This window comes from Xenia sp. Carnegie-2017, unplaced genomic scaffold (assembly GCF_021976095.1).
Source record: "Xenia sp. Carnegie-2017 unplaced genomic scaffold, XeniaSp_v1 HiC_scaffold_16, whole genome shotgun sequence".
Lineage (NCBI taxonomy): Eukaryota > Metazoa > Cnidaria > Anthozoa > Malacalcyonacea > Xeniidae > Xenia > Xenia sp. Carnegie-2017.
In genome coordinates, this window is record NW_025813469.1 from 6,106,506 (window position 1) to 6,130,026 (window position 23,521).

General features: G+C 35.0%; 3 long non-coding RNA genes and 1 pseudogene across 3 annotated transcripts; all 4 read left to right on the forward strand.

The window, feature by feature from the left end:
- The first annotated feature begins 360 nt into the window (after positions 1-360).
- LOC124436209 lies at positions 361-757 on the forward strand. Its single transcript, XR_006945228.1, has 2 exons — positions 361-570; positions 664-757. It is a non-coding gene; the product is annotated as an uncharacterized LOC124436209 (long non-coding RNA).
- A 6,639-nt stretch (positions 758-7,396) lies between these two features.
- Positions 7,397-14,046, forward strand: LOC124435913 (annotated as a pseudogene).
- Positions 14,047-15,977: 1,931 nt separating this feature from the next.
- LOC124436210 lies at positions 15,978-17,078 on the forward strand. Its single transcript, XR_006945229.1, has 3 exons — positions 15,978-16,013; positions 16,763-16,851; positions 17,018-17,078. It is a non-coding gene; the product is annotated as an uncharacterized LOC124436210 (long non-coding RNA).
- Positions 17,079-17,209: 131 nt separating this feature from the next.
- LOC124436208 lies at positions 17,210-18,293 on the forward strand. The gene is made up of 3 exons (XR_006945227.1): positions 17,210-17,280; positions 17,702-17,815; positions 18,258-18,293. It is a non-coding gene; the product is annotated as an uncharacterized LOC124436208 (long non-coding RNA).
- The last annotated feature ends 5,228 nt before the right edge of the window (positions 18,294-23,521 follow it).

Below are 23,521 nucleotides of genomic sequence, written 5' to 3' on the forward strand. Positions count from 1 at the left end.
CCCCTGAATTTGCAACTTCATTTGACTGTAATAGATATGTTAATGTAAGTAAAATCATACAGTGTTTGGGATATGTATGTCTGCAAGTATGCATGTATGTTGGTGTATATCATATGATTTAGTTACACACATTGTATTCATGTTGTATAAGTACATATTACGCATTTCCTAAAATGTGTTTGCATACAATACTGTTTTGAATACAATACTATAAACTAATGAATTGAGCTAGTTACCTGAACTAATTGTGTGTCTAGAATTTAATTGCTTTCTAAATCCATGCAGCTGTATGAGCAATATTTTGCACAATAGCCTGGTGAATCACATCGTCCATCACCCCCAATAACAACCTGCTTTCCCTGACGCTCTGTCATCATAATAGTCTGGTGCTTTTTCCAAACATTCAAAACACTTGGAATAAGATATCCACTTTGTATATAGTTGTAGCACCTTTCAGTAATGAACTGTACATTTGCTTGTTGAAAATATTGCAGGATTTTGGATGGGCTGTTACCACTAAATAGAATACTGGCAGATAGCAAGAGATTACCCAATGGCATCTGACTATGAGTAGGTTGACTATTCCAATTATTAAGAAAGCCACATGAGCATTTAGCGATGATGTTCACCATGCTTCCAATGTTTCTGGTTGATATCTTGCAGTGACCACCACAGTGTCGACACTGAGAGAACAACTTTCTTAGACAGCTGTCAAAAACTATGTATTTTTTTTGAGTAAACATCATTTTCCCTATAACATGGAAAATTACTTATTTTTTATATGAATGTTATCTTGCTCTGTAAAATACTTGAAATGAACTTATGTTTTGGGTTATCTTATTTCAAAATGATGCAGACTAACTTACTCGGCAATTGATGCTTCATCATCTGACGATTCAAATTCGCTGAAACTAAGATATTCATCTGCGGTACTGTTGTTTTCCGAAGTGCTTATTTCAGCATCTGATAGGAAATCATCATCATTGTCGTTTTCATCTACGGATAAACTACCTTCCGTTTGAGTGCTTCTTGCATTTGTCGTGATAATTTCGGTTTCTGTCCCTGTGCAACGGAATAACATAATTAAGGAAACACTTTTCAAAATGTTTATTTTCCGCTGAGTTCATGTAAAAAATTAACCTTGAGACGTCACTTGTGCATTCGTTTGAGTGCGTTTGCTTTTTGCTTCGACTGGGATTTTTATATCAGATTGACACTTTACATGTCTGCGTTTCTACATCATCAAGCAACAGTTTAGGCTTTTGCACAAAACAAAACTGCATTGCATTCCCTTACCACTTTGTCAGTTTGTGTTCCATTGTCACTTATGTTACATTTATCTCTTGAGTCCAGTTGTCCACTCAAAAAAAACGAACATGTTTTTGATGTATTTTCGTCCTCGTCAGGCTGCTCAATGTTTTCCACGGAGTTCTCAAGAGCTTCTTTTATTATCTGAATTGTATATGCGTTTTTTTAAAGTAATGCACTATTACTTAAAAACTGCTTGGCTACAAGACTTTACCTCTAATTTTCTGCGCTTTGCATACGCGTTTCTAGTTGCCTCCGGTTTCCGTTTATCACCAACTTTCGAAAACGAATAGTCGAAGATCGTTGGTATTGCGTCTTTCTTTAACCTTAACCTGGTTGGTCGCCATCCTAAAGATTTCAGGACTCCGCGGTTTTGGACAAAACAGCAGGCTTCAAAGTGTGCCGAAGAGAGCTTTGACCTTTTCGAAGGATTCCAATCTTTCCTTTTCAGTTTATCGACCCATGCTTGGCGTAAAGGATTTTTAGCGGGGAAACTGAAAAACCCAACTTTTTCCGCCTTAGATTGGTTCTTAGAAGAACTGTTTTTGCAGTTAAATGCCACACAGTAAACCATCTTAAAATAGCCGATCAAAATGTCAATGGCAACTATTACGTCACGCCGAGTACTTTCCGACGATAAACCGACGGAATATTTTTTACTTCTATTCAAAAAAACACAAATTCACACGTTGATATCTCTTAAAATAATCATGGGATTGTTTTCAAATTTTCTTTGAATAGTCTACGCAATATATACATTTTATATGTCAAATAAACAGAAATATGAATTTTGCATTTCAGGTGACCTTTAAACGAGCCAATTACACGATAGCAATTGGACTCCCTTACAGGTCCGGCCACCCCGCTTATCGTTTGAGATTATTCCAGATCGTCCACTGATCTGGCTATTGACCAATGAAATAAGCGTTTTCGGCGTTCATAGACTCCTTTATCAGTCGAACCAGTCAAGTCACCCCGCTTATCAGTCGGTTATTCCAGGTCAATTAAAATTCAACTGATCTGGTTAACAAAGAGATATTCATTGGATTAGTCATTAGTTTTCAATAACAAATAAAGTTGGATTTTATCACGAAGTAAATGCGATAATAAAGTAAGAATAATTAATGATTTTTAATTAATATGAATAGGTAATTTTTCAATTTCAAACATCAGTCGCGCGACGGATTTGACATACTCTAGATCCGCCCCTGAGTTCAACCCTAAAAAGCCATTAACTTTCCGGGGTTTGAGTATATCAAAGTTTTGTTGAGAATTGTAGGAATCATTCCCGTAACCTCTTGTTAGTGTGAGAGATCGTTTTCAGCTTTAAGGAGACTTTCGATTTTGTAGCCAGCCAAGGATTATCAATGCTAAGGTTTAAATGAAAGTTCACATATGAAAAGGAGAGCAGTATTTTGCTATCATAAATAGATATGTCGGTGTACTTTTATTGATAGAGAAATATACGGTGGGGTTATTAAAAGGGCAAAAATTAGACAGGGGGTGCCGTTAACTTAGAAAATTTTTTTCGAGGGAGAATGTCGATAAAGACTATATTTTTCATATTTTTTTGTGTCAGAGGTTGAAAACGAGAATCCTGTACCAAATATCAAGCAAATTTTAATTGTGATAAATTTATTCGAGCATTAATTATTATCACTTTAATGTGATAAATTTATTCGAGCATTCCATTTGCAAACATCACAATGATGCAGGTCGATACTTCATGTAAGTATTTTTATTCATAATTTCACGCTCCCGGTGGGGAGGTGGCTGTTCCTTCCCAAGAGCTTATTACCATAAACTATTATTTGTCTTCCGATCAGGCAGAATTTATAATATTAATAATTAAATATAGACATGGATTCATATTGCCTATAAGATTTTCCATACATCCATCATTCCGCGAAGAATTTAGCTATCAATTACTGTATAGGAAATACTTTACCATCTAAACTATTTTCCTTTTCCTCCTATAAACCCCACCCCAGTGCAAACGCTCTCCCCCCCCCGGCAGTGAAAAACACATCACAATCATGACCATCATATCATTCCATAGAAAAATCCACCCGTGCTATAGTTCATACGCGCATTTAAGTCCATATGAGTAATAGTGAGATGTTCACAGATCACTTCAGTAGTTCACAGATTCCATCCAAATTCCGGAAAATAACATACTATTGAAAATTTTGTTTTACGTTGAGAATAATTACAGCCAAATATTTGTATATCTTGGCAAAGTTCGGTGTTCGTTGATATTTAATGGTAAATTTTTTTATTGATATTTTTGCATTGATGTAAAAGATCCTGTTAGGAAGATTGTTTTCCTCTTGAACACAATACATATAAACCCATATATATAAGGATTTCTGGTTGTATTTCATAGTTGATACATCTTGACATAGAATGCACTGACTGACAACGTCAATCAAAACATGAACGACTTATTATAGAGAATGTAAACGGTCCATATAAATCATCCGTTTCCCAAAAAATTAATGCCATTTCCAACCACCCAATCTTTCTCCAAAAATGAACAAACAGTAAGTTCTTATTAATTGTATTCATACAAATTCTATTAGTTTACATCGAAGTTTTGAATACTTGGCTTTCATTTGAAAAATTGTTTTGATTTAATCACATTTTATATTACATACGTATGATCTTATTTTAATTACAAAAAATTTCTATGAGAATATCAAGTGTACGCTGCTTGAAATTTTGTGCAAAGTTATTCCAAAACAGGTGGCAGAAGTCTATTTTGAAATACTTGAATTTCTTTCTGAAATTCTTCACTAAATTAGAGAGCGAGGGAACTCTCTAGTTTAGTTAGAATATTGTAAATAATCTTTTATGTGCATGTTTTTGTGTTTTTGTGCATGTTTATGATCATCTGCAAACACCGAAGAATGAAAGTCGAAGATTTTGTCTTCTCGAAACATGCCTTCTTTAAATTCTAATATTTAGTCCAAAAATAAGCAATAAAAATTGGTTTAACTTACAGCAAAAAGCGTTGCTTGACAATGACAGGTTATAGCAATGTGGTTCTGAAAGAGATTAAAGCAAAGAAGATTTGATGAACGATACAAACAAATACATGCTCACATCTCTGTCATCCTCTTCTTGATCTTATCGTCCTCTACATCTGAAAAATACTGAGGAAAAAGTTGTAGTATGATGAAGCAAACAACTGACAAACAAACGCATACCGCAGTCTCAATCTTCATCGTTCAGTGCCACGAATAACTGTAAGAATAATGATAAAATACAATCATGACAAACTGTAGGAGCATATAATTTTCAAAACCAGTATTGGCAGACGATCTTTCGAAATTTCTACCAAAACTGGTACTTTACGATGATTTGCAGAAAACAGCTGTAAACTGCAAACATTTACAAGAAAGGTTTACTTTAATGGCACAAAAAATTACTGTCAGATTTTTCAAACGAAGTCAATCATCTCCATTCAACATAATGGACAGACGAGCATTCATGATGAGCTCTCAAATTCGATTCGAAAATTTGGAAACAGTTTCCTCTCCCGAGGATTTATCTTTATGATTGCAATAGTTCTATACAATCATACAAAATAGCTATTTTGGCTAAATCATTTACCAAATATTAAAATATCACCGGAAGTTAAATTTTGTACTGCTTTGTAGACACTGTTATAACATCCCTCAATATTATAACAGTGCAATCATAGGTACAAATAAACCACTAAATATTCAGATTAGACGGCTAGTTTGACTGACTCGTTATAATCATTTCACATAGTATAGATGTTGAGTTTAAAGATTTTGCAATACTCTGCCAGCGTATTGCAATTTCTCTTTTCAACCATGATGATTGATTTATTGTAAATTAGATTTTGTTTTAATTTTACGCAAGATATGAGCGCAAGAAGCACTCTCATATTAACATGCTCTAAAGCATGTTAACTGATTTGTGCTAACATCTACAAAATTACTCCATGGTATATAGAAGCGCCAATCAGTTGTTGCACAAGTACAACACATCTTTTTACTACCAAATCCCCCAGTTAATGCGAAATCAAGCACGTGTCAGAACTAGGCAATAAGCAAACATAAGCTAGCTCTCTGTTGGTCGGTCGAATTATTGATATGGACAATAAAGAAGGATGTTTTGGGTCGAAGGATGATCTGTTTCTTCCGTTAGCAACATCTTGAAGTCAACTCTGTTGTCTAGAAATATAGAATACGAGAGAAAGGAAATTGATTTTTTCAGTATCGGAAATCATCGCACCATGAACTAATTATGTTCGTTAATAAATCACTGACTATCTCTACCTGCTTTGGTTACTTCTTAATACTTTAACATGGCTCTCTGATCAAATAATTTAGTATGTTCAGCATCATAAATTCTTGTGACACCCTGGCTCTGGCGTTCACTTCATTGCCATTTTTTCTCTTTATCGTCAGTGATTCTCAACCGTGTACACTTTTAAATTATTTGTTTTAAAATTGATTTTCTCAGCCTGTGATTGTCATAGAAAAATGATTTTCCTCTTTTCAACTTCCAATGGCAAAGCTACACAACTAGAAGGTGCTGTTGGTGCTGTTTTTGGTCATACTAGGCTTACAGCACAAGCAAAAGTGATTATAAATTGTCAAACAAGACAGTATAAATGAAGGATTAGAATCAACATGAGCATAAACAAAACAATATTCGAAAGAATTTCCATTTTCCTGGTCTTTTAGGTCTCGCGAGAACACAAAATGGAATGCATGGTACACACGAATAGAATAAGCATAAACGATAAAACTTTATTTCTTTTTCTCTTCAGAGTTTACAGAGAAAGACATGGAAATCTTCTTTCGTTTTTCTCTTGTTCTTTTTGTGTTCTTCTTTCAGCTAATGCCTAACACATTTCCTGAAGCCTGTGTAATGGTGTAACTTCGCTCTTTTGAGTGGGTGGGAGAAGCTTTAAGAATAAATTTGCCCATAAAAAGCGTGGTGTTTTTTTATATGTTGTTTCGTAAGCTGAAAGAAGTACAAAAGATTGAAAAGAAGAATATGATTTTTGATGTTTTTTTCTGTAAGCCCTCGAGAGAATCATAAGCACGCTCGTTGCTTATGCTTGTGATTACGTAGATGTTAATGTTCCAACTTTTGCTTATTGTTTTTCTTTAACACTTTATTGACACTTGACACAACATTCAAAAATAGATATATTCTATACAAATAATTTATGAAAAAAACTATTGCTTTGTTCCTGCAGTGGGATTGGCTGGATTTGAACAGGTCGTTCTATGCAAGACGGGATTACGTTCGTTTTATTCAGTTATTTTGGTGATGATTGACGTATTATCAATGTACCGTATGTCAAGAAGCGTCCTATGGTGATACAAGTGAGCCACCCTCCACCACCCCTCAGATTAAGCTCTAGGATATGTTTGCTACAATGACGGAATCGTTGTAACAAAGTCTTCTGTTCTTTCTTCATATGATTCATCTTGTTTTATACAGTTTTCCAAAATGACTCAACTGTAAATATTGTATTACGAGCAATATTAAAAAGCGTGTATATAAACTTGTAAAAATTTAAGAATTGCCCAGGAATTTGTCGAAACAATTCATTTTTCGAGAAACTTCCTTCAAATAGGGCATTTTTTTCTGAGAAATTTCCTTAGAAAGAAGGCCACATTTGACCATCATTATCAAGTCAACTACTGCATGTAAAAGCTATATATCGTCTTCCAAGTAAACAACATAACAATTTTTTAATTTTTAAACCTCACAAGTATTCGTTCTCCGCAAGAATATTTCTTTCCACATATCTGTTGTAAAAGAGTGAAAGACAAATAATATTTTAAAGGACTTATAAAGTTTTTTTATGTAAGCTGAAACAAGGTAAAAGATATATATGTTATTGTTATGTGTGAGTCTTTGACTTTCATAGCGGGAAATTCAAGCGACATCTATTTTTTATTTCTACATATCAAAGATATTTAAGTTTTTTCCCTACACAGTCAATATTGTGAATTATCTTTGTATAACATCTCTAACTAAAGCAATATCGTTAAAATGGATCAAGTTCAAGAACTTCTGAAGCACTGCTTTTACCATGTCAGCCATTCTTAAACGTCGAAGTAATTCAATGCAAAGAAAGGTTAGTTCATGAAATGAACAAAGGACTGTATGCAGAAAGATAATGTATTGCATTTCATGTAATAATCTAGTTGAGTGAGTCTGTGTTAGTGAAACCATGCTACAGGTGAAACTAGGTAATGAACAAATCATGTTTTTGTTTTGTAAAGAAACTTGAACAATTTTAATATGTTACTAGATTGACATCACTAGTCATATGTTGTGCTTCAACAGACTCACTTCCTCAAATACCACTGTGCTGTCAAAACATGTAAACAAAACCATTTATTCAATTTGATAATAAGCATTAACATCTTAATAGTATTTAACACTTTATTTTAGCACTATCCCAGAGTATAGAATTATAAAGGTTGTCGAAGACTTTCTTATCAACATGAAAACACTTCATGGCGACTCATGTTTCATGGAATTTGTTGATCCGTTTTTGAAGGAACATGTCAAGAGCATAACTATTGTGTGTGACACAGATAATTTTTCAAAATATGGCAAGGTTATTGATCCTATTATCAGACAATATTTACTTTTGCATGTGTGAGAGTAGGTTGTTCACACCCCCTGGTACTTCACACATCCCTTTTTGATGAACCCCCATGAAGATATACACGAAGTACATATTTCTGTCAAACCTTCATAATATTTCTAACAGATAATTGATTTGAAAATGTTATGCTAAAGTATCATGTCTATCAACTTCATGATGAGGGGCATGGATATGAAGAACTTGAGGATGATATATCTGCTACAGACAACTGGCTTTTGCCTACAGCTGGGTAAATTTTGCCTACAGGTGGGTAGCATTTGCCTGCAGGTGGTCAACTCACTTCAGTCCCAGGTCTTTTCGCTTTAACGAGTTACAAGTATTAGCAACTAATACAACTAATTCATCATTTTTAGAGGATTTTCAGGGCTTGTGGGAAAGCCTTCTCTTTCACTCGGATGTGAAAAATCAGGATGTTCTTCACGATTAACGTTTAATGTTTTGTCCCGTGAGCGAAGTTTAAATTGTAGCTTGTTAATGACGTCTTTAGCGCCGAAATAAGTTAACGTTTAAACAGTTAGCTGTCAAAACGTCAATTAGATTTTTTAAGGATTTTCCTAGTTTCTCCTATTCTCCAATGTACATTATGTACTCGTTTATCTCCAAGCAAAGTTCAACGGAGTTACTGATCTACTAACTTATTAATCTCTAATATTTTTAAAAGGTTTACGCAAGCGATGACATTGTGTTTTTCTAATTTATTTACAAAAGTATACGTCGTGCATATGATATTTCATGTATCTCATTTTTATCTTATTTTTTTAGTTGCTAAAATATGCGGCAACGTCACTTCTCTTCTCCGACAGGTTTGTCGTGTGAAATGAAACTATTGAACTGACGACTTTTTAGAGAAGTCAAATTTCAAAATCGTCCGTTTTTCCATCTTTCTAAAATCACTCCCAAACAATGACATTTCAAAGCATTTATAAGTCACGCGTTTGAATCATATTTTAGAGGCGTGGATTTCAACATCATCTCGTGGAATGAAGTTATCTTACTGCATGGTGAGTTAGTTTCCTTGGTAACCAGACGTGAATACTTACGTCATCGTCCGTCACGTGTATCTTTTTACGAATCAAGTTAGATTCTATTTTTACGTGTGTTGACTTTGTAACAACTCTCATCTTAACGGAGTAAATCTCTTATCACTCATAGCATTCAAGATTGAAAAATCACATATCAAAGTATTGATGAGAATAAGTTAGCTGCAATCAGATGTAAAACGCGAGAGACCTGATGGTGTTTTAACGAGCCAAATATGAAATGATGTCAAGGCCACCATGTTTGTGTACCGCTGTGACGTCGCTCGAAAACAAACAACGAAGCCAATCAAATACCAGCATTTACCACTCATAGTATATCATGTTTGTCTTCACATGATATACAGCAAATATCCAGAAGAATGAGTTGAGCTTTTCTTTAAAACTTTCACAGGGCCACCCGGTTCTGGTAAAACATCTTTATGCAAGGCGCTTGCTCAAAAATTATCCATACGACTTTCTTAAAAATAACAACACTACATTATATTTTGATGTTACGTAAATCGCAAACCATTGCTATCCATGTGTGTACTGCAACTAATATTGCCACGTAATTTTATTGTCATGTCGTGAATTATAAATACAAAGAATAATCCGAAAAAGGAAATGTTGTAAACTCAACATTCAATTTAGAAAACAAGACGATTAAAATGTAAATATTACACTTTCAATTGTTTTGCTTTGTAACTTTATTTAAGTTTACAAGATGTTTTTTTTTTGCATTATCTTTTACTTTGTTTTTAATGAAATTGTCGTCTGCCTAAGGATTATGAACTATAAATTAAAGTGTGTTTCTACTTTTGAATCCTTAGATTTAACTATGGCCAGCTTATTGAAATAAACAGTCACAGTTTATTCTCGAATTGGTTTTCCGATGTAGGCATCATTTTGAATAGCTCAAAGCAACATCACCGAGTTCGAAAATCTTCTGGAACCACAAAACATTGCCATAAATTTTCCGTGATTTCAATCATCTATCAAACTGTCATCCACTTTTGTCGTAACCCCCTGTCAATGTAAAATGCACGGCTCACATCAAAATATCAGTTTAGAACACTAACATTTATATACCTGGGATTGAGATGTCGTTGAAGTTAATAAATCTAGTTCCGTATCACAAAATGATCATATCCAATTGAAAATAGCATCTGTAATTTAAAAAGTACATTGACATTATCTTTCCATACAAATAAAGTGGAACGTTAGTGATGAAAATGTTCCAGAAAATTCAAGAGTTTATTGACGACAAACAAGCTTTAGTTTGCGTTCTTATCGACGAGATAAACTTTGCTTAAACATTTCTTTCTTAGTGCTCATGCTCAGAGAGATGAAAAATCATTTACTATTTCTGTTTCTTGTTTCACGAAATAGCCGAAGCACATGTACGCTTGTCGATGATGTTTGAGGAAAATACGTTTGCTAGCCATTGCTTTTACTTCTGAAGGTTGAAAGTTTAACATCGGCAAGAAAATCTGCGTTGAACGGACAAGAGCCTTCAGATGCCATTCGTGTTGTGAATGCATTTCTCACTCAAATTGACCATATGAAAAGGTAAATGCAAAATGTAAGCAGAATATGCATTTCGGCGAACATTGCGTCCTCATGAATTTTTTAGTGAACTAAGAGATTGTATTCGGTTATATGAACTGCGAGGGCAGCCGGCAGCGTTGTTGCGTTATGTATTATTTAATAAAATAGAGACTTTGTCGTGGTGACAAATCTGAAAATAATTCTAAAGATAGCAAATACCATAGTAAATGTTAAAAGTAATATAATAAGTTGATAGTTCTTAAAAGAACTGTTATAATTAAAGAGCACTAACCCAATAGTTCCAAATTAAACGACACGATGCATTTCGGCAGACTACTCCTCAGGTGTCAACGTCTGCTAAATGAAAATTTACAATCTACTGATATTTTAATGCCAAGACAACAGTCTTTATCAACTTATTATATTACATTTACCATTCACTATGGTATTTCCTATCTTTAGAACTATGTATTATTTCTTTCTCTACAAAGTTGTCGCTTTTACAAGGAGTAAAAGCACGAAAATGCTTTTACTCCTTGTAAAAGCGACATGACAACATTATTTATATGACATGAACAAACTTGCTTGATGACAACTTTGCTCAGTCAAATACTTATTATCTATCAATTACGCATTTACAGAAGTCTTCATTTGAACTACATTTATGCGTTTATTTGCTAAACCTTGGCTTCCCCAATGTTGTTTTCTTATTTCAGACATCCTAATATAATTATATTGACAACATCGAACATAACTGGAGCCATAGACGTTGCGTTCGTGGACAGGTTGAAAAATATGTTTATGACTCGAAAGTTTTTTAATTCACTTTCTCATCTAACTTCGCTATTTGTTCGCCCACAGAGCAGACATCAAACAGTATATTGGTCTGCCATCAGCCAAAGCTATTTACAAAATTTACCATTCTTGCATCAAGGAACTTGTAAGGGTAGGGTATTCAATGTTTTTACCACAGGATACGAAAATATAGTTGAAACACCACTATTTGTTTGTATGTAATTATTTCTTCTTGTACACGTGATCAACGAAATGGCTGCCGGTCAATTATATTTTCTGACCAAAAGGAACGCCGAAATGGCTTACCGCAACCTGTCATCATATACAATATGAAACAACAATTTGCCTCGTGAAATATATCCCCTCTTCTCAGTACTTTGTACCTTTACGTCTACTGCTTTAACTCCATACCAAAATATTGTCGTTTGTGCAGTAAACTAAGTTATACCAACACGTTGCTTAAATAGAGAGGTGTGCAGCTGTATAGAAATTGATTGCAAACAATTGCATTGTAGATAATTTTTTAATAATCAAAATTAATGCTATCTTTTCATCACGGACCAGTATCATATCACCAGCCACTCAAATTTTGAATTTAAGGTACAACTGAAAAAATCCACGAAATTTTATTTTGACGAAAATTCGCGGTGTTTTCTCTCTTCTTATATTTGTCCTTAATTGTGTATGTAGAGCTCTGGAAATTTTACGGTTTGTCAGAAATTTTTTTGTTCACTTCTATGTTGATGACATCGTTTTCATTTCCGATGTACAACTTTTCCTCCCTATTTTCCATTGTAGCTTTGTCGACAACGATGCAACACACTGTAGTCTTGAATTAAAGAAGATGGCCAAGTAAGTGAAGTAGATGTTTGTAGATGTAGATCGTCGAGGTTAGTGGAGTCCTGCAAAGCACTGTTGATGTTGATGTTGACTGACTTCTCGACAACCTTAGCGGTAGTCATCTTCAGAGTCAACATCAACAACAACAGTTCTTCTCAGGACTTTACTAACTTGGACGATCTACATCTACAAACATGTAATGATACTGCCATGTTCAAACCTTTCAATTTAAAGTAAAGTGATGTCACAGAGTAAAATAAACATGTCTTGTCTTAGTTAATGGTAAATATTATGTTACCCAGTTTTCATCTTTTTAAGTTAGTATTCTCCTCGTATTTCAATGAAAACGAAACTACTCCCCGGGGGGTTTCAGAAGTTGTCTGAACCTTAGCAGTATGTTCTACTTTCTTTTATGAGAAGAATTCTTGTAAAGAAAAAAAACAAATTTTGAAAGCAAAAAAACCCCGTTTTTGGTCCATGCTTCCTGATACCTTCTTAAGCGTAAGGCACTAGAAAGCAGCATGTTAACGTTTCGGTAGGAGATTTCGGCCCCGACACGCTATCCTATTTGGGAGATGCAATAGCAAGCTTCCGAGATCACCTACCATAGGCTTTGCTCGGGGTACGCAGGGAGAGTTTGGTCGCCACCGTAGTTTTGGCCACTAAGCCACTGCATACTATATCGCACCCAGCTTCCACTGCTAGTTGACATCTACTATAAGAAGTTATAGATTTATATATACAAAAATTTAGAGGCTTACGAAAGTTGTGGTATTATTAAAGTCACCACTGCGCATGCTCAGATGATTTCTTTGATAATTTGCGAGTAAGTGAGATAATTGCCACAGATGTAGTGCAAGTACATCTAACTAGTCGTTGCCATGACTATGAACAATTAGTCAAGTAAACTGCGCATGCTCGAGTGCATTCGCAGATGATTTCTCCATTAAATTGTTACTAAACATGCTATTTACTTCAAAATCGGGGCTAGTAGATGCAATTGGTTGTTGCCATGACCATGTACATGGGCAGCAATCAATTTAACTGCGCATGCTCAGTTGATTTCTGTAATAATTTGTTAATAAGCAAGTTATATACTTCCTAATTGATGCTAGTAAATGCAGTTGGTCGTTTCCATGACTATCAACTCGGACAATTGGTCAAGTGGACTTTGCTTGCTTGAGCGTGCTGCGCATGCCCAAGCGCACTGCGCATGCTCAGATGATCTTCTTATATTTTTGTCACCAAGTGATTTAATTACTCGGAAAGCGATGAAAATAGACCCAGCTTGTTGTTGCCATCACTATGAAATTGAAAAATTTGTTAAGTGACTAAATTTCTCATTATGATTGAAATTTATGATTTCCCAATATGTGACTAAGTGAACCACTGAAAGATGCAAGCTTGTTCTGTTGGTCATTGCCATGATTGTAAACTCGAACAGTTTGTTGAGTTGTTTTTGCATGTTCAGATGAGTTCTCAAATAATTTGGGACTGAGGTTTAAATTATACCGTCTTTCTACTTGCAACATAATCAAAACTTAACTTTGTATTACATCTACATTTAAGGCGAAAAGATGTTTTGTTTTTGTTATCGTAGTCAGTAGTTATCAAGTAATGGACCACTCTCAAATAATCACGAATATTGGTTAACTTTTGGTTAGGTTTCTTTGGGAGGCCTTTCTCTTTTCGAAATTGCTAGGAGCAGTCAAGCGTCTCACTGTGATTAACCTACGAAGTATTCTTTCTCTCATTTTCTTGTTTAGAAAAAGTTATCAACTAAGTGGTCGAACTCTTCGTAAACTAGCATTCCTTGCACATGCGCTGTACATTCATAAAAGTCTTTTTGATATGCTTTGTTGAAAATTAAGATTTTTTATTGCTCAATTTAAGTGCATTTGGTAAAATAGATCACAAAGTTTGCTAATTTATATTGGTACTTTGAGACTCCTTACATGACGTTTCCGCAACACACCCGAGGTCAAAGTTCCTATGTATTAAAATGCAGCAATGTGTATAGTTCGTTATTGAGGATAATGTGTAGATTATTTTAAATAGGGAAGGATATTTATACGATATAGTTAATTGTAACTGTTTAATTTCAACTTATGTTTACATTAAATGACATCCTTAAGCCAACTTTACAAATATTGATCGCTATTTTTGTGTTATACATCTATAATCATCTTGTTAAAGATTTGAAGCTTTGCTGCGATAATACAAGTTTGTACAGCTATCTCATCTTTGTTTGTTGCCTATCTGATAGCATGTCAACTCCGGGGACCAGATTTTTTATCGAGATTTATATGACATTAGAGATTGTCGTACGTCAGTCTAATATCTTGAGCATGAACGATATGTTGTTGAAAGATAAGTTTACATATACTCTAGCGTAGTGTCTTCATCAGGAGTGATCTAATGTTGAAACTTGAGTCACTATATGCTCTTGTCTTATGTCTTTGTCAGGAGTGATTTTTTATTGAAACTTTCGCCAGTGTTATTTAACCATGTTATCTAAAAACTTTATCCTCCATAGTCCATTTTTGTATTTGGGTTTCCACTTGTTTTCTTTACTATTTTAAGATAGTGTTCTTCTTGACAGCAGAAAATTATTCTCATTATGATTTGGTCGTTGGAATACTTTCATCGCGCGGCAACTTTGATTTGAGGCAAAGTTTACGTGAATCATGGGTTGGCTATGCAAGACGACATTCATCGCTCAATAAAAGGTAAGCACAGGAAAACACTTAATTTTCTTATTGAGGGTAGCTGTAGTGTATTTTGTGTTCAATTAGAGCTACTTAGCGTGTGAAACGTTTTAGCAAACACAATATTTGTGAAGATAAAGTGTCGAACAGTGTTTCATATTGGCCTGTCGCGTTTCCAACGTATTTCTTAAATATCAGAGAACGTTTACAACGTATTTCTTCAATACCAGAGAACGTTTACAACGTATTTCTTCAATACCAGAGAACGTTTACAACGTATTTCTTCAATACCAGAGAACGTTTACAACGTATTTCTTCAATACCAGAGAACGTTTACAACGTATTTCTTCAATACCAGAGAACGTTTACAACGTATTTCTTCAATACCAGAGAACGTTTACAACGTATTTCTTCAATACCAGAGAACGTTTCCAACGTATTTCTTCAATACCAGAGAACGTTTAAAAAGTATTTCTTTAATACCAGTCAACGTTTACAAAGTATTTCTTCAATACAAGAGAACGTTTACAAAGTATTTCTTCAATACCAGAGATATGTTTGGTAGAATAATCTGATTACCATAATAAGCAACGTTTTAGCAATTGTCAGATCTACGTAGAATCGAATTGGACATTTTTGGCTGACCGCCATTCTTTAAGTAGTGTAGCGTTGTGCGTTTCTATGATGGCCTATAGAATATACCGACAACAAGGTCTTTAGTTTCGTTTATTAGTTTTGTTCTACACAGGAACAACTTATGCAAACTACATTCTTTGTCATATGATAAATTTAACTGTGTTGACTAACGTCATTGTATTGAGGCTAAACTCGAATATTCACAAGAAATAACGGTTCACGGTACACTTGCCCAAAATATCACTTTCTTTGCTGTGGTTTTCTTGGCTAGAGTTTCCAACAACCGTTTCTGTCGCAAAAAAACAATAGTACCAGTGATATAACTAAGCACAATGACTAAATCTGAAAAAATAAAGTGTTGGTTACTATTGCATTGTTGTTTTAGAGTGTTGGTGAAGTTCGTCGTTTCAAATAATGCATGTTATGTCCCTCCATAGTTAAGGATTAATCCTTACAAATGCGAAAGAAAGAACATCGAATCTCCAGGTCTTTAAAATTTACATTTGATTTGATAGTTGTGAGGTTTGGCGCTTGGAAAAAGCCGATAAAAACCAATATGACGTTGGAATTCCGATGCAGGCAATAAACTAACGAGGCACATATTTACCAACGTCGAACAAAACCAACTATACTTGTGATATTCAAAATTAATCAGTTGCGGATTACTCATTACGAAAAGTAAACCAAAACATAGTTAGTTTTTACTTTTTGCTGCTTGGAACTTGCTAAAAGTGCCTGTTTTAGACCATTTATGATGTTGAAAACCGTAAGAGCGATTGAATATTGACGAAAAAGACTTTCGTACCATCTAGTGTTTAAATGCGTGATGATAAGAACTCAAGAGGATTTCCCAATTTCTGCAGACCGTTTTGATAATTTTTAAAATTTATCTTGAACTATTAATTTCTTTTGTATCGTTCACACTATGTGTTACAAACGCAAGCTAGGAAATGCAAAGGCAAAGGAGCGTAAAGAACGCAAACGTTGTCAAGAGACTGAGCTTAGTGGAGGGATTAAATATCACCAGGCCTCGTAATTTTGTCTTAGCCTACATGCTCCGTAATTATTAAATAGCCACTGCTGCGAATTTATCATTGCTGTATGTATTTGTAGCGAAGATCAGACAGTCTTGATGAAAATATATGTTCCTATCTCTCATAGAGATTTTACCTTCATAGAGGCTGGAACGAGTGCATGATCAAACGTGATTATATGTTTGTCATATTGATGTTTAGACTACGAAAATGAAGTCATTGCTTACAAACGACCAAATGAAGAAAATTTTAAATATTTTCACAGTGGATGTATCGGATTGGACTTTGATGTGAGTATTAGTTAGTTATTTGTAGCTATTAAGAACTGCTCATCGGCACTGTTGCATCGAACTTGGGACCTTCTGAAGAAAGTCTGAAGCCTGTTGCATAAAGTGGCTGTTTGGCTTCATGACTAAAAATTTGGCTTGGCAATACAATACAATTATTTTTATACAGATCATCCGTCCCATTATTTTGACTCGTCTTGGCATCTCTTTATCATCGTTGAATTCAAAAAGTAACTCTTCTGTTCGACTCTACGACAGAACAACTTAGGTTAAACCATGCAGTTTATAAATACCGTTTACAAGTAATTTGATCTAAATTCTTTTATCTCGTTTCAGACCAAAATTATATCTGTTCATTTCTCTTTCCAAGACGCTGGTACAACAGAAAACGGTTCGTCGTTTAAAGCAATTGAAAACTTTATTTTGCCTAAGGTTAGTAACAAGTCGATAATTTATCAAAATATTCAAGTAAACTGTTTGAGCCCGGGAATATCGTTATCATGTTTGTACAGGTTAGTAGAGTCCTGAGAAGGGCTGTTGGTGTTGATGTTGACTGACGTTTCGACAACTTTAGAGGTAGTCATCTTCAAAGTCAAGTGAGGAGTAAACGTCTGTAAGCAGATAACAAATATGGCAAGCTTGACGTTTACTCCTCACTTGATTTTGAAGATAACTACCGCTAAAGTTGTCCAAACGTCAGTCAACATCAATACCAACAGTCCTTCACAGGACTCTACTGACCTGGACGATCTACATCCACAGATATGTAAGATATATAAGTAACAAGGTTAATTATGACTTTGACCTTTTCGATAGAGTTTGAACATTTGGTACGCTTCAAATGCCATTATAGGACTTCAAGGGCAGCGTCGTGTCTGAAAACGTAAAATGTTCAAGTTCTCAATGCAGAAAATGCGAGTATTTTGCCAACATTGAAAACGGAGAGGATTATTTCAATGTACACAAGGTATAAAACCATAAAGAAGTTTTATGTCATAGCCAATTGGAGGTGAATTGTTATGATTTAGAGCAAGTGAAGCGGTTTTTTCCTAAAGAATTACTATCTAGTAATAAATGTTTTTCTTCGGTGCCCTCTTATCGATATTTGGACTAAATTATTGACATTTTACAATATTGCTAATTAAAAGTTTTTCGATGGATATTTATTGTTTATTTTACAACAGATTCTTAAGCACGAGGCTTTATTTCGCTTTTGATGTAGCAAATTCATGTGAATTAATAAACAATTCGTTAATTAATCGATGTTGTAAGCATTACAAATTTACTAGAACGTATATAAAGGGTTTTCCAATTCAATGTTAAATAATTTGATTTAGAATTTTATGTTTTGTTGGTTACGATTACAAATCTATGGTGAATACTAACCCAAACCTAATCTTGATTCCTAGATAAGACGGATTAGCAACGAGTTCGCCGTCCTTCCCGAAGTTGAGGAATCAGTTCCTGATGCTAGATGCGTGGATAGGGCTGGAACGTTCATGTATCGACTTTACAATAGGTTTTTTTATGCTACATTACGTACGTACTGACTTCTTCGTTTTCGCGGTTAACAACGAGAAATTTGATGCAAGAGTTGCTCATAACAGGATGTTTTTCTGCGCACATTGAAAAAGAAACATAATATCCTCAGCAGTAAAGTGGATTTGTTGCTAGCATTTGTTGGGGTAAGCCTCTTCTCAATGTTAGATTAATTTTAATGAAGTATGCCTCTCCTGTTGTAGCCCACGCATTGCCTCAAACCCTTACAAGCTGTGAGTCTTCCGTTGGAAGCTTGCGAGAATTTTTAATTTTGTTTACTCTTTAAGAGAAGAGAAAATTTTGAAAACAGAAAATCCCGGTTTTGGTCCATTTCGATACCCTATTAATTGAAAGGTGGCATGTTAACGTTTCTGTAGGAGATTTCGACTCCTCCGCGCCATCCTACTTTGGGATGTCAATAGCAAGCTTTGCCCATCAGACGCCTGCGATAGGCTTTTCTCGGGGTACGATGCTGCTAAAATCGGATTTGTTGGTTGGGTGGCTTCTTGCAATGAAATGCATACTACATGCATGTACGTGATAAATTGGATGGCTGTCTCTTTGAGATCAGAAGAAGTCATATGAATCCGAAAAGTGTGCTGTTTACTCGTAAAATCACTCGAAATGTGAAGTTACTTTCTATATTGAACCGTGAAAATAAGGTAAAAAGAAAGTTATTATCTAAAATGAATTTATGACATAAGGGTATAATTTTAACGACACAAATGGCATGGCTTATGAAATGCTATCTTCGTAAAAAGTATTATAAAAAAGTAGATAATCCTTTTTCTCCATGAAGCCCATGGATGCTTTCGTTCATGACGAGAGAGTTATTAAATGGAGATATGATCTTCACACTTTGCTGGACAATTTAAGCAATTGTCTCGTGAACCTGAAAAATTCAGGTGACTCAACGGGATTCGAACCCATGACCTCTGCGGTGCCGGTAAAGTGCTCTGACCAACTGAGATACGAAGTAACACAGTGGTGAGCAGGTCAATTTTGTTGGGCTCATGTTTTCTCGTGAAAGGAATGTCATATGAAGAATGTTTTATGCAGTGCGGTGTTCGAAATTAAATGAAGATATGATCTTCGCACTTTGCTGGACAATTTAAGCAATTGTCTCATGAACCTGAAAAATTCAGGTGACTCAACGGGATTCGAACCCATGAGAGAGTTATATTGTGTGAGGAGGCTGTCGTTCATCATGAGAGAGTTATGAGAAAGTTACATTGTAAAAGGTAACATGTAAAAAGCTTTTAGACATATTTAGAGTTGGTTTAAATTATAATTCAAAAAGGCAGATGTTTTTGAACCTTTGCAGTATCCTTGGATGTTCTAGTTCCTTTTATGAGATAAACAAATAGATAAAATTCAAAAGCAAAAAACCCCGTTTTCGGTCCATGCTTCCCGATACCTTCTTAAGCGTAAGGCACTAGAACGTCCCACGTTAACGTTTCGGTAGTAGATTTCGGCCCCTCCACGCTATCCTACTTGGGAGATGCATTAGCAAGCTCCCGCCCATCAGACCCCGAGATCACCTGCGATAGGCCTTGCTCGGGGTACGCAGGTAGAGTGCGATTCGCCACCGAAATGTGGGCCCCTAAGCCACTGCATACTATATCGCACCCAGCTTCCACTGCTAGTTGACATCTACTATATGAAGTTATGGATTTATATATACATACAAAAATTTAGAGGCTTACGAAAGTTGTGGTATAATTAAAGTCACTACTGCGCATGCCCAGATAATTTCTTTGATAATTTGCGACTAAGAGAGCTATTTGCCACAAATATTGTGCAAGTACATATAATTAGTCGTTGCCATGACTATGAACAATTAGTCGAGTGTGCGCATGCGCAGATTATTTCTCGATTAAGTTGTTACTGACCATGCTTTTTACTTCAAAATCTGTGATAGTAGATGCAGCTGGTCGTTGCCATAACTATGAAGTCAAAAAAACTGTCAAGTCAAATGCGCATGCTCAGTTGCTATCTTTAATAATTTGCTAATAAGCAAGTTATATACTTCCTAATTGATTCTAATAAATGCAGTTGGTCATTTCCATGACCATTTACTCGCACAATTGGTCAAGTGGGCTTTGCACGTACTGCGCATGTCCACGCGTACTGCGCATGCTCAGATGATCTTTCTTACATTTATGTGACCATGCGATTTAATTACTCAGAAAGCGATAAAAATAAATCCAGCTTGTCGTTGCCGTGACTATTAAATTGAAAAATTTGTCAAATGGACTGCGCAGGCTCATATGATTTCTCTAATATGTGACCAAGTGAGCCAATTACTCTGAAAGCTGTGCAAGCTTGTTCTGTTGGTCATTGCCATGAGTGTAAACTCGAAAGGTTTGTTAAGTTGTTTGTGCATGTTCAGATGACTTCTCAATTAATTTGCGGCTCCAGCAAGCTATTTACTGGTTCTTCCCATTGGTTTTTATCCACACATTAGCGCGTTGTTTTCTTACTCAAAAATTAAAATAAAATTTAAACTGAAGTTTAAAGCCTAGTGCTAAACACTATTATTCCCTCACCCAATATTAAAAGAAAAGATAGTGCAATACATTATGAATAAATTTCTGTAGCAACTCTCAATCTTCCGTAGATTCTCCGGGGAAGAGAGTCGTGACGAAAGAGGAAGAAGAAGGTCGAATGTCGGAGTGGCAGCGATTGAAAGACTATAAAAACGAACGTTTACATAAAGAAAGCAGAACTATTTCTGATATTCTTTTTTTTCAAATGTCAATGTTTACAGAAATCTTCCATCCCAGTTGCTTTAGTTTTCGCATGGTAAGAAAATGTCTGACACTTTTATATATTTTTTATGCAACTGTGAAATTTCTGGCGATAAGTGGCCAGTCTCAAATCAACTTAAAACATTATTTTTGCCCAAATAACTTGCATTAGTGTAACATTCATCTCTCCATTATCTCCTTACCTACGACATCAGTCGTCACATGTCATATTGATCTTGCTTCATGTCGACTTTTCTTTTTAAATAATCTCTCGGCGAGTTTAAGTTTTTCCTTTGTAATGAAAACTGACGATGATTGTTTTGTTAACCTGGAGACCATCTTACAGGTTTGTGAAAGCTCTTCAATAAATAATAGAAAAATACGTGTTGGTATCTTGGGAGTTGGCAGTACGTAGAGGTATCTTGGGATTTTTGAGTATATCAATCTGGTGGTTTTAAAAGTGGTTTAGAGGTGGTTTTCTTTGGGGGTTAAGGGTTAAGGTCAACATAAATTCCAAATTTAGGTTTTTTAACATTTTTATTGTGTTACTATGGTATTCATTACATATAAAAGAAAAATTACTACTTTTAATATTTTTTCAAATTAGAACAAAAATTATAACTATCAAAATGTTCTAACGTCAATGAATATAGAATATGTTAAATGAATATGAATATGAACATTAATATGAATAATATGAATATGAATAATGAATATGAATATGTTCAAATATATAACTATCAACGCATGTCATTGCCACTGTTATGTTGGTTTTGCTCTTTGCTTTCAAGGTAATGGTTGTATTGTTAACTTAGTATTAATTACTGCCGATGAAAGAGGATCTTAAAACCTCTCAAAAAGCAGAAATTTGTAATCTAGAGAGCTTCGGGTTTTTGTCCATACGTCTATCTACTGGACCTTTTCTTCGTTGAGTTTTGGCTTTCCATCATTGAACAAGTAAGCATTTTACGATTGATTATGAAGTTTGTTATGATGCGCTTGGCAATGAGCCCAAAAAGAAAATAGAACAAAAGCTTTTTAATAGAACGGCCAAGCCCAACTTGAAGAGCTTTCGAAGATAAACACATCAGATTATCCTCGATGCCTTATGTTTTCTTCATTAAATTTTATTTTTCAAAACTTTAAATTGAATATTGTCGTTGAAACACCATATGGTGAACAAATTAGCGAAAACAAATCGCCAAATATGTCTTGGACGTTCGTTTCAAATATCAAAAGAGATTAGCCAAGGGTTACATTCTCTCATCGAAAGGAATCATGCAGCAGCAAAGATACTTATCTCTTTGTTATACTTTAGGTCACGCGAATTCGTTTTTAATTAAATTATGAAATGTTTTAGGATACATTACGACACATATTGACTAATGTGGAAGTATGAATGTTATAAAACTACTTGACGCATTTTTTCAAAGGACATTTCTCTGTTTTGAAGCATACTCAAGTATTCCAGTACATAACATTTAATGCTTAAGTCAGTCTGGGTACTTGCTGACCTATAACTGCCCTTCTCAATATGAAATTTTTCCTGTCTGTTTTAAAGGTAACTTCTTGAAAAAATTCAATGTAAATCAAAGAAGGCGTTCTCGGGGTAGTTCGTCTATAGCCACAACGATGACGGATCTTCGCAAATCACCATTTCATCTTAACCGTTTGGAGGAAGGTACTTTGGTGTGCGAAAACGATGAAGAGAAAACCCGCGAGGGACTAAACTGAGAATATACAACTGAGGGTAAGATGTTTGGGAATACTGTTTGAGTACAGATAAAAACGAGGATTTTTCGAAGAATGTTCAATGAAACAATGTCAACGGTTATTGTCTTAAATACAAAGAACGACTCTCCATTTGCAAAGTGGGTGGCCTAGGTTTGATGGTTAGGGGAGATTTGTCAGAGCATCGCAGAGTTGCTAAAGAACGAGTCGATCGTGAGATGCACCAGGGTCTGACGGGAAGGTATGGGGAAAATATGTTGAACTTTGGTCCCTGTAATGGTATTCACGTCCAATTACAGTCTTTCTCTTTCTCAAAACTTGAAAATTGAATGTGTGCTCCTTGTGACGGCACATAATGCATTAAACCATTTATAGGCGCACGTCAAACAACGTGTAAAATATGCTTTTGTTAAACAACTGTCAAAATCTCAACTCACGCAACACGCAAAAGTCATCATTATCACTTATAGTTGATTATTATCCCCAATTTAGAGAGATTATCATCTTCAATTTAGAGAAATTATTATTCTCAATTTAGAGAGATTATTATCCTCAATTTAGAGAGATTATCATCTTCAATATAGAGTAATTATCCTCAATTAAAACCATTGAAATTGTAGCAAAGAATCCGTTAACACTTATGAAATAAGCCG